The sequence below is a fragment of the Enhydra lutris genome, unplaced genomic scaffold (genome assembly GCF_002288905.1).
Source record: "Enhydra lutris kenyoni isolate GAN:26980312 unplaced genomic scaffold, ASM228890v2 scaffoldscaffold24, whole genome shotgun sequence".
NCBI lineage: Eukaryota > Metazoa > Chordata > Mammalia > Carnivora > Mustelidae > Enhydra > Enhydra lutris.
In genome coordinates, this window is record NW_019154108.1 from 19,433,395 (window position 1) to 19,450,173 (window position 16,779).

Consider the following 16,779-nt stretch of genomic DNA (forward strand, 5'->3'; position numbering starts at 1 on the left):
GGGGCACATGGGTGGCTTAATTGATTAAGTGTCCAACTCTTGATTTCAGCTCAAGTCATGATCTCAGGGTGGTGAGATCAAGACCTGTATTGGGCTCCGTGCTCAGTTGTCTTGAGATACTCTGCCTTTTTCTATCTCCGTCTCCCCTTCTGCCCCTCCCCCACTCGTGTGTGCGCACGCTCTCTTTCTCTCACTCACTCAAATCTTAAAAAGGAAATGCTAGTAGATTGTATAGACTTAAGGGTGGGAGAATTAGGGGAGTATATCAGTTATGTGAGGAAGAGGAACAACTGGTTCATTTAAGCATAAAAGAGCTAGAGACCGAGGTTCAACAGCTGCTGTAACAAATTACCATAAACTTGGTGACTTAAAACAACGCAAATTATTATTTATTGTTCTAGAGGTCAGAAATTTGAAATGGGCCCCACTAGGCTAAAATTTAGGTGTCCTTCCTTCTGAAGGTTATAGGAGAGAATCCATTTCCTTGCCTTTTCTAGTTTTTGAGGCTGCTTACATTCTTTGGTTTATGGCCTCCTTACAGCTTCAAAATCAGTAATCCTATCACTTTATCCTTTGCTTTTTTTATCACATCTCTTCTAACTCTCCTGCTTCTTCCCTCTTTTACTTGTAAGAACCCTTGTAATTATACTGGACACACCCAGGTAATCCAGAATTATCTCTCCTCAAAATCTTTAATCACATCTGACTTAAAGTAAGTCCCTTTTTGTTAGGTAACATATTCACAGATTGTGGGGATTAGGATATGGGATTTGGGGGAAGGCCATGATTCTGACTCCCACAATAGCTGTGTAACCTGGAGTATACAACTTTAAAATTCAGCCTATGAAGATACTCTTGTGTAAGACCATGATCTCTCCATAATTTATATCCCTGACCCACACTTGACATGCAGGACCACTGATACTGGAAATTTGATTTAGTTGCTCTCGTCCCAGGTGGATTTGCCTCAGTACCTCTTCTTTCACTAGCTGTCATTTAAATGTGGTGTTGGGGGGTGCCTGGGTGGCTCAGTGGATTAAGCCTCTGCCTTCAGCTCAGGTCATGATCTCTGGGTCCTGGGATTGAGCCCCGTATCTGGCTCTCTGCACAGCAGGAAATCTGCTTTTCCCCCTCTCTCTTTGCCTGCCTCTCTGCCTACTTGTGATCTCTCTCTCTTTCTCTCTGTCAAATAAATAAACAAAATCCTTTAAAAAAAAATGTGATGTTGGTGTGCTCATTGTAAGTCTGATTGATCTCTTTGCACCCTAGCTGAAAGGGAAGCTGGTAAATCTATAGCGGAATTGCTTCTGCCTTCTAAGTTGGGAGATTTCTTAAAAATAGGAGGGGTAATTAAGATGCTGGGCTTCCAAGAAGAATGCCAACTAGAGAGAGCCTGTAAGTATAGTGGAAAGTCATTGGTAATAGGATTCTGTTCATTTGATAAACTCTGTATCAGAGATGCGAAGATGAATAAGAGTCATGTCTGTTTCTGTTCTCATGGCGGCCAGAGCAGGAATGGAAAGCGATGTGCATGTGCTAGTACCCTAACATAAATCAGTGCTATTTTTCTCATACCTTACCTGATAGGAAGCCAACTCTGTTCTGTGAAAGCTTTTCGTTTTCATTTCCATTTCATTCTCTTACATGCTTATCAGAAGTTGCTGTCAGCTATACCTTTGCCTTTTGAACGGTGACATGGAGGAAGGTAGGCAGGTTTTGAGGCTTTCTTCTTTCATTCCAGTAGGTTATCAGTAACAGTGGTTTTGATGTATACCTGTGCTGTCCAGAATGGTAGACACTAGGCATGTGTAGCTGTTCAATTTTAATTTCATTTAAATGAAATAAAAAATTTTGTCAGTCCTACTAATCACATGTCAAATGCTCATGTGGCTAGTGGCTACTGAATTAGACAGCCCAGGTCTATCCCAGTGGTGTGGCATGTTTATTGTATGAGGGTCAATCAGAAAAAAAAATCAGGGACAGCAAAGCAAGGTTTATTGAGTGAAGGCAAAGTGATAGGGGCGCCTGGGTGGCTCAGTGGGTTGAGCCGCTGCCTTCGGCTCGGGTCATGATCTCGGGGTCCTGGGATCGAGTCCCGCATCGGGCTCTCTGCTTGGCAGGGAGCCTGCTTCCCTCTCTCTCTCTCTCTGCCTGCCTCTCTGTCTACTTGTGATCTCTCTCTGTCAAATAAATAAATTTAAAAAAAAAAAAAAAGAAAGAAAGCAAAGTGATAGTACAAAACTCCGTAGAAGGGAGGGGACCCAAAGGGGTTGCCCAAAATGAAATGTTGAATAAGCTCTTTTTTTAATACCCCTAGTAACTTTTTCCTTTTCATATAATGCTTTAGAGTTCACAGCATCCATTCACATGTATTATATGTTTTACTGATAACGCAAACTGTAAAATAAGCATAATTAACTCTTAACTTTACATATAGGAAGTTGAAGCTCAGAGAGACCAGAGGGTCAAACAGCAAAGTTAGAAGGGGTTATATTATTCTTTTGGGTGTGTATGTCTAATACATAATTCTGTTCAGTGCAACATAAAGTGCCTAGGGTACTAAGTATTGTGTTGAATATTAGGATACTAAAAAAGCTAGCTGTTCTGCCCTGGTCTGGGCCTTGTTGTCTTATTCTTGCGTTTTTCAGCTTGAGCTGGTAAAGAATGGCAAATGGAACATTGTGGGGAAGGGGCCTCACACTTGTATGTGTGGATCTAACTTTTTTCTCAGGGAGCCTTCCCCAAACTGATCCCTAGTCAGTTTCACACTGTAACCCCACTAGATCATATATGGATTTGCTTTTTGTCTCCTCCACAACCCCTAATATAAAATGTAAATTCCTTGATAGCAGGAACCTTGTGTACTTTCTTCACTGCTGTATCCCAGCTCCTAGGATAGTGTCTAAGATATAGCAGGCCCGAGATATTAAGAAATCTTTTTTTTTTTTTACGATTTTTTTTTTTTTTTATTCATTTGACAGACAGAGATCACAAGTAGGTAGAGAGACAGGCAGAGAGAGAGGAGGAAGCAGGCTCCCCGCTGAGCAGAGAGCCCGATGCGGGGCTTGATCCCAGGACCCTGGGATCATGACCTAAGCCAAAGGCAGAGGCTTTGACCCACTGAGCCACCCAGGCGCCCCCCCCACTTGTAATCTCTGTATGTCAAATAAATAAATAAAATCTTAAAAAAAAAAAAAAAAAAAAAAAAAGAATCTTAAGCGGACTCTATGCCCAGCGTGAGTGTTGGGCTCAGTCTCAGGACCCTTAGATGATGACTTGAGGTTACGTATAGTAAATACGTGACTAATACTAGATTTTCTTCTATTGACCATAAGGAGTTTCCGTCAAAAGATTTTTACTATGAATTTTTTTTGTGTGTGTGAAATCTTATTTGTAGCCTTGAGGCTTTTATTTAATATGTACTTTAAAAATATACAAATAATATATTGTTAACTACACTCATTCAACATATTTATTCAGGGAAGACTAGATAATAAGGTACTCTTCAAGGCAGTTTTGGAGTTATAGTATAAATCAGAGATTAATTGAAGAAATAACATGTTAGGATGTAGTATGTGCCATAATGGATATGAATTGAAGGGTTGACCTCACAGAAATGTCTTAAGAGGTTTTATGAAGGGCATATCATCTCCCTAAGAAAGAAGAATTTTGTGATGAACTAGAGGAGGATATTCCAGGCAGAGGAAAAAAAAATATGTATATGTATATATATATAGAGAGAGAGAGAGACATAGGAAGAATCAGAAGCATTTGGAGCATAGTTCATGAAGGGAGAGGTTTAAGGAGATAAGGTTGGAAGCTAAATTGGGGGATACTGACAGGCTGCTTAGTTTGAACTTTATGGATAAATGGAAATTAATGTTTTCAATCTGGACATTGATGTGTTTAGAATTATTTGATACCATATATTTGGGAAGTTCATGCAAGTAAAGTCATGGGAATGATTTGAGAAAACTGCCAAAAATCCATGTAAAAGACAGTGAAAGTCTGATTCAGGATAACTGAGAAGCATCTAGGAGAGAAAATACATGAATGTAATCAGTGGGATTTTGGTTACTGATTACGTATGAAGGGAGAGAGGGAGAGTCATATTGAAGTTGGCCGTGGGGAAATGGTAGCACTTCTCATGGAAATAGGTAATAAAGTCATGGGTGTTGAAGGGAATATTTAATAAATGTCCATGCAGAGATGCCAGATAGCTGTTGGAATGGGGACATAGTGTGAGCTGGGTTGGAAATGATTGATTTCATAGTTGTCTTCAGTAATGGTGACACTTATATCCACAAGCTGGAAAGTAATGATACAGGTGTATCGGTATCAGGTGAGATCATTAGGGAACAGATACCAGATGATAATAAGGTCAAGTTCCATTCTTCCTCCCACCTACCTCCCCTCTGGTGACAATCAATTACGTTCTTTTTTTTTTTTTTTAAGATTTTATTTATTTGACAGAGAGAGATCACAAGTAGACAGAGAGGCAGGCAGAGAGAGAGAGGGAAGCAGGCTCCCTGCTGAGCAGAGAGCCCAATGCGGGACTCGATCCTAGGACCCTGAGATCATGACCCGAGCCGAAGGCAGCGGTCCAATTACTGAGCCACCCAGGCGCCCCAATTACGTTCTTTATAGTTGAGAGTCTGTTTTTTGGTTTCTTTCTTTTTTCCTTTGTTCATTTTTTTTGTTTCTTAAATTCCACAAAAGGGTGAAATCATACGGTATTTGTCTTTCTCTGACTTATTTTACTTAGCATTATACTCTCTAGATCCATCCGTGTTGTTGTAACAGTCAAGGTTCCAGTCTTTTTTATGGCTGAGTAATATCCCTGTGTGTGTGTCTGTGTGTGTGTGTGTGTACACGTACACCATATCTTTAAGATACATCATACCTTTCTCCATTCCTAGACCCTTAGACTATTTCCATAATTTGGCTACTGTAAATAATACTGCAGTAAACATAGAGATGCATATATCTTTTTGATTTAGTGTTTTAATGTTCTTTGGGTAAATACCCAGTAGTGGAATCACTGGATTGTGTGGTAATTCTATTTTTAATTTTTTGAGGAACCTCCATACTGTTTTCCACAGCAGCTGCACCAGTTTGCATTCCTACCAACAGTGCATGAAAGTTCGTTTTTTCTCCACATCCTCATCAATACTTCTTGTTTCTTGTGTTTTTTTATTTCAGCCATTCTGACAGGTGTGAGGTGATAGCTCGTTGTGGTTTTGATTTGCATTTCCCTGATGATTAGGTGTTTCTTTTCTTCTTCTTCTTTTTTTTTTTTTAAGATTTTATTTATTTATTTGACAGCGAGAGAGGGAACACAAGCAGGAGGAGTGGGAGAGGGAGAAGCAGCCTTCCCACCAAGCAGGGAGCCCCATGCGGAGCTTGATCCCAGGAATCAGGACCTGAGCTGAAGGCGGACACATAACGACTGAGCCACCCAGGTGCCCCATGGAAAGTTTTAAAGTTTAATAAAGGGGTGGTTTTAATGTACTAGTTCTCAAAAGTGTGGTCCCCCGACCAATAGCATCAGTATCACCTGGGAACTTGTTAGAAATCCAAAATCTTGTGTCCCATCTCAGACCTGCTGAATCAGAAACTGTGGGGATCAAGTTCAGTAACCATTTTCAGAGGCTTTTAAAGAGATTTTGATATGGTTTGAAGTTTGAGTAAGGGCCAGTACACTATAGTTCAGGAAGTATGAAGACTGAGAAAAAGCTAAGTTTGGGCAGTCATTGTTAACTCTTGAGAAAATTTGTAGTATTAAATTGCCATCAGTACTGTTCATGCTCCTCAGTTGTTTTTTTTTTTTTTAATATAGAATGTGCATTTTATGAAATGTGTAGATAATGCATTTTAATCAGATTATGATCATAGGGCATATACTTTTAAATCACATTAGTTGTGTGGAAACGTGGCGATTCACAGACCTGTACCCCTGGGGGTTATAATACATTATATGTTTATAAAAAAACTAAAATATTATAAAAAAAAATAGCACGTTGAGGGCACCTGGGTGGCTCAGTTGGTTAAGCGTCTGCCTTCGGCTCAGGTCATGATCCCAGGGTCATGGGATTGAACCCCCCATCAGGATCCCTGGTTTGTGGGGAGCCTGCTTCTCCCTCTCCCTATGGCTACTGCTCTGCCAGTTTGTATTCTCTGTCTGTAGGACACCTTCTCTGTCTGTCAAATAAATAAAATTTTTTTAAAAATAAATCACATTGGTTGAGGTAATCAAAATGCATTCATTTTTAACTCTACAGTTAATGAACTTTACGAAAACATACTCTCTAACCACCACCCTGATCAAGATATAGAATACTTCCAAATCCCCCAAAATACTGTCCCAGACTCCTTTGCAGTAGGTCCTAACCCTCTGTATGCGTCAGGCAGTTGTTCTGATTTGTATCACTATAATTACTTTTGCTTGTTCTAGAACTTGGTATTTGTAGTCCTTTGAGTTTCATCATTCTAGTGAGTATGAATTGGTATTTTATTGTAGATTTACATTTCCAGATGACGGAAGATGTTGAGCTTCCTTTCATGTGTTTAATGGGCCATTTGTGTATCTTCTTTTAGTGTTTAAATCATTAGTCCATTTTAAAAATTGGATTGCTTTATTGTTGAGTCCTCTTTATATTTTTTCAGTGTAAATCCTTTGTGTTTGTATACACACACATATATCCCAGTCTGGCTTGCCTTTTCACTTAATTATTTTGAGGAGCAGGAGTTTTAAATTTTAATGAATCCAATTTATAGGTTTACTTTTTCTTTTATTGACTCTTGCCTGTATGGAATTCTTTATTTGCCCTGGGCTAGTGAAAATTTTCTTCTAGAAATTTTATAGATTTAGGTCTGTGATCCATTTTGAATTAAGTTTTGTGTGTGCTGTGATGTATCACTTAAAGTTAATTTTTTCTAGTTTTTAAATTTTTATCTCCAATTATACCATCACTACCATTGAAAACATTTTTCCCTGTTACAGTGCCTTGACACTTTTGTTAAACATTATTTGGCTGTACACACAGACACATTGATACACATGTACCTACATACATGCATAGATGAGTCCATTTCTGTACTCTGGTCTGTTCCATTGATCTATATGTTTATTCTTATACCAATACTATACTGTTTTGATTATTACCGTATAAAAGTTGGAAATCTGGTAGTGTAAGTTCTCCCACATTTATTCTTTTGGAACATTGTTTTGGTTATTCTAGGTTTTTCCATTTCCAGATAAATTTTAAAGCCAACCTGTCCGTTAGTTTCTACCAAAAACAGCCTCCTAGGGTTTTGACTGGAATTGTATTCTAACTATAGATTAGTTTGGGGGGAATTATGTTGATCTTTTTGAAGTGAGCTTTTATTTGTTTTCTGGTTTTTGTTTTCTGCTTTTCATTATTTTCTTCTACTTAATTTTGGTTTAATATACTCTTTTATAGTTTAAGGTAGATGCTTAGATTAATGCCTTAAGACCTTTTTTATTTTCATATAGGCATTTAAAGTTATAAAGAGCTCTCTGAGCACTGCCTTGTTGCGTCCTACACATTATGTTTCATTTTCTTTTTCCTTTTTTTTTTTAAAGATTTTATTTATTTATTTGACAGAGAGAAATCACAAGTAGGCAGAGAGGCAGGCAGAGAGAGAGGAGGAAGCAGGCTCCCTGCTGAGCAGAAAGCCCGATGTGGGGCTTGAACCCAGGACCTGGGATCATGACCTGAGCCGAAGGCAGCGGCTTAACCCACTGAGCCACCCAGGCGCCCGTATGTTTCATTTTCATTCGGTTTCAAATATTTTCCCATTTCCTCTGTGATTTCTTCTTTTGCTCCATGATTATTAAGAAATGTATTATTTCATTTCCAATTAGATGAGGAATTTTCCAGCTGTCTTTCTGCATTGATTGGTAATTCTGTGATTTTGATTCTTTTAAATTTCTGAAGATTTATTTTGTGATTCACATATGGTCTTTCTTGCTGGATGGATGTGCACTTGAAAAATACGTGTATTCTTCTGTTGGGTAAAGTGTTTTAGAAATGCCAGTTAGAAGTTTGATTGATAGTATTGGTCTAATTCTGCCAGTTTTCTGCCCACTTTCTGCCTAGTTTTCTGTCAGTTATTGAGAGAGGAGTTTTGAACTCTCCAAATAATTGTAGATTTATCTATTTTTCTTTTCTCTGTCTCTTTTTATTTTATTTCTCCTGTTTATTAGGTATCCTCTAATAATCCTCTAATTATCCTCTAATAATCCTCTTTTGGTTTCTCTGGGGTTTATAATATGCATTTTTATATATACCACTTTAAGTATAATATAAAATCTTAAGTGGTATAATTCCATCTCCTTTTGTTTGTACTGTTACATTTTCATTTTTATTTTGTAGGTTTGTTTGTTTTTGGGGGGGAGGGGCAGAGATGGAGGGAGAGAGAGAATCTTTTTTTTTTTTTTTTTTAAAGATTTTATTTATTTGACAGAGAGAGAGATCAAAAGCAGAGAGAGAGAGAGAGGAGGAAGCAGGCTCCCTGCCTAGCAGAGAGCCTGATGTGGGACTCGATCCCAGAACCCTGAGATGAGGACCTGAGCTGAAGGCAGAGGCTTAACCCACTGAGCCACCCAGGCAGCCCCGGGAGAGAGAGAATCTTAAGCAGACTCCATGCCTAGTGCAGGGTCTGATGCAGGCTTTGATCTCACAACCCTGAGATTATGACCTGAGCCAAAGTCAGAGTCAGATGCTTAACCTGCTGAGCCACCCAGGTGCCCTCTTTTTTATTTTGTTTTAAAGTCATTTATTTTTTATTTAGTTTTTTTAGTAATCTCTACTCAGCATGGGGCTTGAACTCAAGATCCTGATATCAAGAGTTGCATGCTCTTCCAAGTGGGCCAGCTGGGCACCCCCCCCCTTTTTTCCCCCTTTATTTATTTTAAACCCTAGACTACATGTTATTTTTGTTTAAAAGTTAGTTAAATTTTTTTTTTTTTTAAGATTTTATTTACTTACTAGACTGCAGGAGAGGGAACACAAACCAGGGGAGGGGGAGGGAGAAGCAGGCTTCCCGCTGAGCAGGGAGCCCTATGCGGAACTCTATCCCAGGACCCTGGGATCATGACCTGAGCCGAAGGCAGATGCTTAACAACTGAGCCACCCAGGTACCCCAAAAGTTAGTTAACTTTTAAGGAAATTAAAAAACAAGGAGAAAAACATATTTACTTACATATTTTTCATTTCTGGCATTCCTTATCTCTTTGTGTAGTTCCAGGTTTCTGTGTGGTATCTTTCTTTCTAGCCTCAAGAACTTCCTTTTTAAAATATTCCTTATGGTATTGATCTTCTGGCATCAAATTTCCTCAGCTTCTGTGTTTCTGAAATTGTCCTTATTTCACCTTCAGTTTTAAAGGGCATTTTTGCTGGATATCTAATTATAGGTTTGATAAGGGCTTATCCTTCTCCCCCTCCCAATATTTTGAAGCTATTACTTCATTATTTTTCAACTTACATTACTTTCTGAGAATATGGGCATTAGTCTTATCTTTATTCCTCTTTATATAATGGATCCTTTTTCTCTCCCTGCTCTGAAAATTTTCTTTTTATCATTGAATTTCAGCCATTTGATTACAGTGTCTTTGTATGGTCTTCTTTTGTGTTTAAATGCTCAAGGTTTGTTGAGCTTCTTAGATCTCTAGGTTTGTAACTCATCAAATTTGAAAGCTATTCTGTCATTTCTTTACATATTTTTTTATATAATTGATATGAGCCAGATTTGATATGAACTCTTAACTTCCTGGGGTCTGTTGTCCAGTGAACTGGTAATTTGATTTTGTAAATATGATACAGAGTTGTAAATGCAATTTTTAAAAATAAGGCAGTGAAGGGGCACCTGGGTGGCTCAGTCAGTTGAGCGTCTGCCTTCGGCCCGGGTCCTAATCCCAGTATCCTGGAATCGAGCCCTTCATCAGGCCTCCTGCTCTGCGGGAAGCCTGCTTCTCCCTCTTCCTCTGCTTACTGCTCCCCTGCTTGTGCTCTCTCTCTGTCAAATAGATAAAATCTTAAAAAAAAAAAAAAAGATTAAAAAAAAATTAAGGCTGTGAAGTTTACCACAATAACTGACTCTTTTCCAGATGAGTTCTCTGTGGCATGCAATGCTGTTTGATGGCATTTTATCTACAGTAGAACTTCTTCCAAAATTGGAGTCAGTCCTCTCAAACCCTGCAGTTTCTTTATCAGCTAAGTTTATGTAATATTCTAAATCCTTTGGCATTTCAACGGTCTTCAAAGCATCTTCACCAGGAACAGAGTCCATCTTAAGAAACTACTTTCTTTGCTCACTCGTAAGAAGAAACTCCTCATCCATTCAAGCTTTATCAGTGGATTGTAGCAATTCACTCACATCTTCAGGCTCCATGTAATTTTCATTCTTTTTTGCCCACTTCTGCGGTCACTTCCTCCACTGAAGTCTTGAGCTCCTCAAAGTCATCCCTGAAGGTTGGAATCAGCTTCTTCCCAAATGCTGTTAATGTTGATATTTTGACCTCTTCAGATGAATCTTGAATGCTCTTAATGGCATTAAGAATTGGGAATTTTTTCCAGAAGGTTTTCAGTTGACTTTGCCTAGATCCATCAGAGGACTCACTATCAATGGCAGCTATAGTGTTGTGAAAAAATAATTTTTATTTATTTTTAAGATTTTATTTATTTATTTGGCAGAGAGTGTGAGATAGTACAAGCAGTGGGAGAGGTAGGCTCCCTGCTGAGCAGGGAGCCCAATGCAGGGGTTAATCCCAGGTTAAACCCTGGGATCATGACCTGAATAAAGGCAGACACTTAACCAGCTGAGCCACCCAGGTGCCCCTGAAATGTATTTTTTAAATACAAAGTCTTGAAAATCTAAATTACTCTTTGATCCATGGGCTACAGAAAAGATGGTTGTGTCAGCAGGCATGAAAACAATATTAATCTTGTCCATCTCCATTGGAGTTCTTAGGTGACCAGGTGTATTATTATTATTATTATGCAGTAATATTTTGAGAGGACTCTTTTTTTCTAAGCAGTAGGTCTCAGTGGTGATTTAAAATACCAGTAAACTGTGTTGTAAACAGATGTGCTGTCATCCAGGCTTTGGTGTTTCGTTCATAGAGCACACAGGCCAAGGAGATTTAGCATAGTTTTAAGGGCCCTGGGGTTTTGGGAATGGGAAATGAGCATTGGCTTCAACTTAAAGTTGCCAGCTGCATTATCCCTTGACAAAAGAGTCAGCCTGTACTTTGAAGTTACGAAACCAGGCAATAACTTCTCCTCTCTAGCTGTGAAAGTCCTGGATGGTATCTTCTTCCGATACAAGGTTGATTTGTCTACACGGAAAGTTTGTTGTTTAGCCACCTCCACGAATTATCTTAGCTGTGTCTTCTGGATAACTCAGTGCAGCTTCTGTATCAGCACCTGCTTCTTCACCTCATGCTTCTATTTTATGGAGATGGCTTCTCTCCTGAAACCTCATGAACCGACCTCTGCTAGCTTTCAGGTTTTTCTTCTGCAGCTTCCTTAACTCTCTCAGTTTGCGTAGAATTGAAGAGAGTTAAGGCCTTGCTCTGGGTTAGGCTTTGGTTTAATGGAAGGTCATGGCCAGCTCGATATGCTTAGACCACTCAGACTTTCTCCAGATCAGTAATAAGGCTTCTTTTATCTCTTGTGTCTTTGCTGGAGCACAACTTTTCATTTCCTTCAAGAACTTTTTGCTTTGAGAGTAAAAGTTGGCTGTTTTGTGCAAGAGGCCTGTCTAGACTTTCCTTGTGCCTTCCTCATTAAGCTTCATCATTTCTGGCTTTTGATTTAAAAAGAGACATGTGACTCTCTTCACTTGAACACTTAGGGGGCCATAGTAGAGTTATTAATAGGCATAATTTCAGTACTGTGTCTCGGGTAATAGGGAAGCCCAAGGAGAGGGAGAGAGATGGAGTGGCTGGTTGGTGGAGCAGTCAGAACGCACACAACATTCATTGATTAAGTTCGCTGTCTTAGGGGCCCCTGGGTGGCTCAGTGGGTTAAAGCCTCTGACTTTGGCGCAGGTCATGATCTCAGGGTCCTGGGATCGGGCCCCGCATCGGGCTCTCTGCTCGGCAGGGAGCCTGCTTCCCCCCGACTCTCTCTCTCTGCCTGCCTCTCTGCCTACTTGTGATCTCTGTCAAATAAATAAATAAATAAATCTTTAAAAAAAAAAAAAAGTTCGCTGTCTTATATGGGAATGGTTTGTGGTGCCCCCAGACAGTTGCAATAACATCAAAAATCACTGATCACAGAATATCATAACAAGTGTAATAATAATATTATTATTATTGAATAATATTGAAATATTGTGAGAATTACAAAAATGTGACACAGAGACATGAAGTGAGCAAATGCTATTGGAAAAAGGGTACCAGTAGACTTCCTGGACACAGGGTTGCCACAGACCTTCTATTGTTAACAACTGCAGCATCTGTGAAGCACAGTAAAGCAAAGCACAATAAAACAAGTATGCCTGTATACTGACAACTCCCAAATGAATATCTGTAGTCCAGACCTTTCCTTTAAACTCCAGACTCTAACTACCTGTCAGTTCATTCCCTTGGATGTATAATAACCATCTCAGAATTACCATTGTTACCAAGCACAATAGCAAGAGCTTATGTAATACCATGTGCCAAGCACTGTTATCCCAAAATGGACTCTTCTCCATATACCTACTTGTATCATCTTCCTTTTGTTAGTAAATGGCTAGTCCACCCTTCTAGCTGGCCAGGAATCATTTTTTTATCCCCCCAACCCCCACCCTTTTCCCTTCACTCAGTAAAATGTTGTTGGTCAAAGTCTGATGACAGCTGTCTGTATTGCTGTCTACTGGACCAAGCCAGTTAATTCTTTTGGATGACTCAGTCAGCCAGTGGCTCAGCCTGACCTGAATGGCCCAAGACAACCTCATTCAACTGTCTGGACCCTCAGCTGAGATGACTGTGATAGGTGGGAAAACTGGGTCTCCTTGTTCCAAGTGGTCTGTCATCCTTGGCTTTATAACATGATGATGATGTTAGCAAAAGGGCAGGCTCAAATGCACAAGTACTTATCAACCTCTTTCTGTTACATTTGGTGAAGTCCAGTTGGCCAAAGTAAGTCACAGTGTTCGGCCTATGGTCAGTATGTGAAGAGATTAATAAGGGTACAGATGCCAGGTGGTGTGTGATTCATTGGGGGCCATTAAACAGTCTTCCATATGCCTTCCATGATCTGTATTCAGTTAAATTACTTGATTTTAATATACCACCCCTTTCTGAATATAGGAAAATAGTAAGGAACATGACTAGCTAAAACTGATGTCTGGAAATATGGGCTAAATAATGTTTTTTTTGGTAGAAAAATCAGTTTTGACTTCTGTATATCTTTTTTTTTTTTAATTTCAGAGACCATGTAGAAGTAGAGAGTACTATATGTACTATAATAATTTATAGGTTTTTTTTTTTAAGATTTTATTTATTTGTCAGAGAGAGAGCACAAGTAGGGGGAGCAGCAGGCAAAAGGAGAAGCAGGTTTCCCGCTGAGCAAGGAGCCAGATCTGGGATTTTTTTCTAGGACCCGGAATCATGACCCTAGCCAAAGGCAGACAGACATTCAATTGACTGAGCCACCCAGGCACGCCTAGATTCTTCGATTTAGTTAAGTCAGATGGTATCTTGTTGCTAGCTGAGTTAATTAACTTGTCCATTTTGCGTATCATCCCCCATTCCACATCAGGAAGTAGTACTTTACTTTTGTTTAACTTTAACTAGTATGGTGTTTTACATTATATAAAGGCTCTTTGCTCTTTTTTTTTTAATCTAATTTTTGTTCCATGTCACCTCTCAAAGCATATAGTCACATACTTGTTTACTTCAGATCAACTCTGTACTTTGTCTTGTGTTGCCCTGATGTAATTTTTTTCTCTTATTGTCCTTTCCAATGAATCTAGTCTGTTACTACATTAATATGTATTTTGATTCTAGTGTCTACTCATATTTTAGCTTTTGTTTTTCTGTCTTTGGTATTCTGTTAACCTTCTCTTACATTATAAGTATGTGCAAGCATTTACTTTATTATGTCTTCAAAAGTAGTCTTACCTGATCTTTTATATTTTCAGATGCTAATTTTATTAAAAATTGTTTTCCTTTTGGGCACCTGCATTTTGGGACTGAGTCACAGTCCATTGAACATCCTGCTCTCAGTTTCAGCTCAGGTTGTGATCTCAGCGTTGTGAGATGAAACCCTGCATTGGGCTCTCTGCTCGATATTGAGTTTGTTTGAGGTTCTGTCTCCTTCTTCCTCTGCCCACTCATGCTCTCTCTGTCTCTCAAATAAATAAATCTTTTTTTTTTTTTTTTTAGTTATTATTAGAGATCACAAGTAGGCAGAGAGGCAGGCAGAGAGAGAGAGGAAGCAGGCTCCCTGCTGAGCAGAGAGCCTGATGTGGGGCTCGATCCCAGGACCCTGAGATCATGACCTGAGCCGAAGTCAGAGGCTTTAACCCACGGAGCTACCCAGGCACCCCTAAATAAATCTTTTTAAAAAATTGCTTTCCTTTATTTTTCCTTTTTTTTTTTACCCTAAAAGGCATTTAGTTTTCATTTTTTCTGTGTTAAATAAGTAATATAATATTATCTTGTGTTTTATTTCCATAAGGTACAGAGTTGTTACATAGAATGCATTTTTTTTTTCTCCAAAGGCATTGGGTTCGGTAGAGTCGAAAACCATTGTTTTGGCATATCTCATCTAACGTAGAAATTGAGATGAGGGGGAAATAGCCTTCCAATTGTTGATGGTTTACTCTAAATTTTTTTTCTTTTTTTAAATTTAAATTCTGTTAGCCTTAACCTTAATTTCTTGTTCAGCGCACTTGGGTTATTGACTTTATCCATATTCTATGGAGGTTTCAAATTTTATCTTTTTTTTTCCTTTAAGACTTATTTATTTGAGAGAGAGCACATGTGTGCTGGCAAGGGAGGGGGCAGAGGGAGAAGCATACTCCCCTTGAGCATGGAGCCAGATTCTGGTTTGATCCCAGGACCCTGAGATCATGACCTGAGCCAAGGCAGATGCTTAACCGACTAAGCCACCCAGGCCTCTCTCAGATTTTGTATTTCTATACAGATAAGTACTGTATTGTTCTATATAGATTCTAGTGTGTGGAAAACAATCTGAATTTCAGATAGCCAAGAAAATGATTATGGATTTTTCTAACGGACTGTATAAAATAGTAGATTTTCTGAACCTAGAAGGAAGTATGTTATTCCTGGTTATCAGGTGAAAAAAACCTTAGAAATTGTTTTCCTGGAAGACTTTTGAGACTACTGTCAGTTTTGAGAAACTGAATTTTTAGTATCTTGGCCTTTTGAGAGACCATGTAGTCCAAATTAACATAAATTTGCTTCATACACATTAGTTTGGCAGGCATAGCTAGGCACCAGGTATACAGAGTTGCGCAGAATAGTCTCTAGTGGAGGAAATAACTTCCTCATAGTGCTGGGTGCTAAGATAGAGGTGGGTGTTAAGATGCACTGGGAGTGCTTGGCCAAGCCAAAGGTGTTATATAGAATTGCTGAGTTTTAAATAAGAGAAGGAGTTAACCAGGTAAGGAGGGAAGGAGGACGGCATTCCAGGTTGAGTGAAAGAGCATGAGTAGAGATACTGAGGAACAAAATAGCTAAGAACTAAAAATAATTTAGTTTTATTAGGTCATAAAGTATAAAGCGGGGACCTGTGGGACCTCACATGCTATGCTAAGGAGCTTGGGTTTTATCATGTATTTTCTCAGTCTTCCACTAAAGTACAACTAAAGTCACTGGAGGTTGAATACCTGCTTTCGAAGTGAGGGGACGAAGTCCACACGCATCTCCTGCATGTTTGAAATTTCTCTTAAGACTTGTGTTCTGTTGTTAAATATTATGAATAACCTTGTCTTTTATTCTAGAATTGATTAGTGTGAGTTCTTAGCTTCAGTTTCCTAATTTATAGAATGAGAATAATAATAGCACTTACATCTTAGGATTGTTGGGAAGATGAATAACTGTCACGATAACAATGACAAAAATACCTAATTTTTTTGAGGGCTTCCAAGGAACAGTCCTAAATGCTTTATTTCTGTTACCTCATTTAATCCTCAAAACATCTCAATGAGGTAGGTACATTTATTTATCTCCTTCTTAACTTCTAACAAAACTAGGGCATAGAGACGTGATTTTCCTAAGGTTACACAGCTAGTTGTTGGCAGAGCTTGGTTTGAATGCACAGTCTGAATATAAGACTGTACTTAACTATTATTACATTATACTCGCATTCTTTGAGATCATGTGTGTATACATTTAGCACAGAATTTGCCACATAGTAATTGTAAGTGTAAGCAGTTATCAGCAGTCAATAGTATTTACTTCACTTTGTTCATTTCTTTGAGTTAAATTGATGTCCCTAAGAAATTTTGCTGTTTTTCTGTGGCTCGACTTACTCCCAGCATGCCATTAAATGCAAACTGTGTGACACACACACCCATGCTTTTAATCACTACCCTTTATTGCCTCCTCCTTCCTTGTGGATCTATGTCCACATTATATTTTAAATCCATGGAAGGCACCATATTTGTTTTTTTCATCATTGTATACCCAGTCCTTCACACTATATCTAGTACATAGACATGACCAAATCGTTGTTCAGTGAGTGAATAGAGATCTAAAAACCTGATTTTTTTGGTTGACCTTAGAATTTAAACATC

The 16,779-nt window shown here is 38.8% G+C and overlaps 1 protein-coding gene across 3 annotated transcripts in view; it reads left to right on the plus strand.

The window, feature by feature from the left end:
• Positions 1-16,779, plus strand: part of LOC111150723 (SMG7, nonsense mediated mRNA decay factor) — a 91,757-nt gene that overhangs the window by 20,394 nt on the left and 54,584 nt on the right. The window lies entirely within an intron of this gene.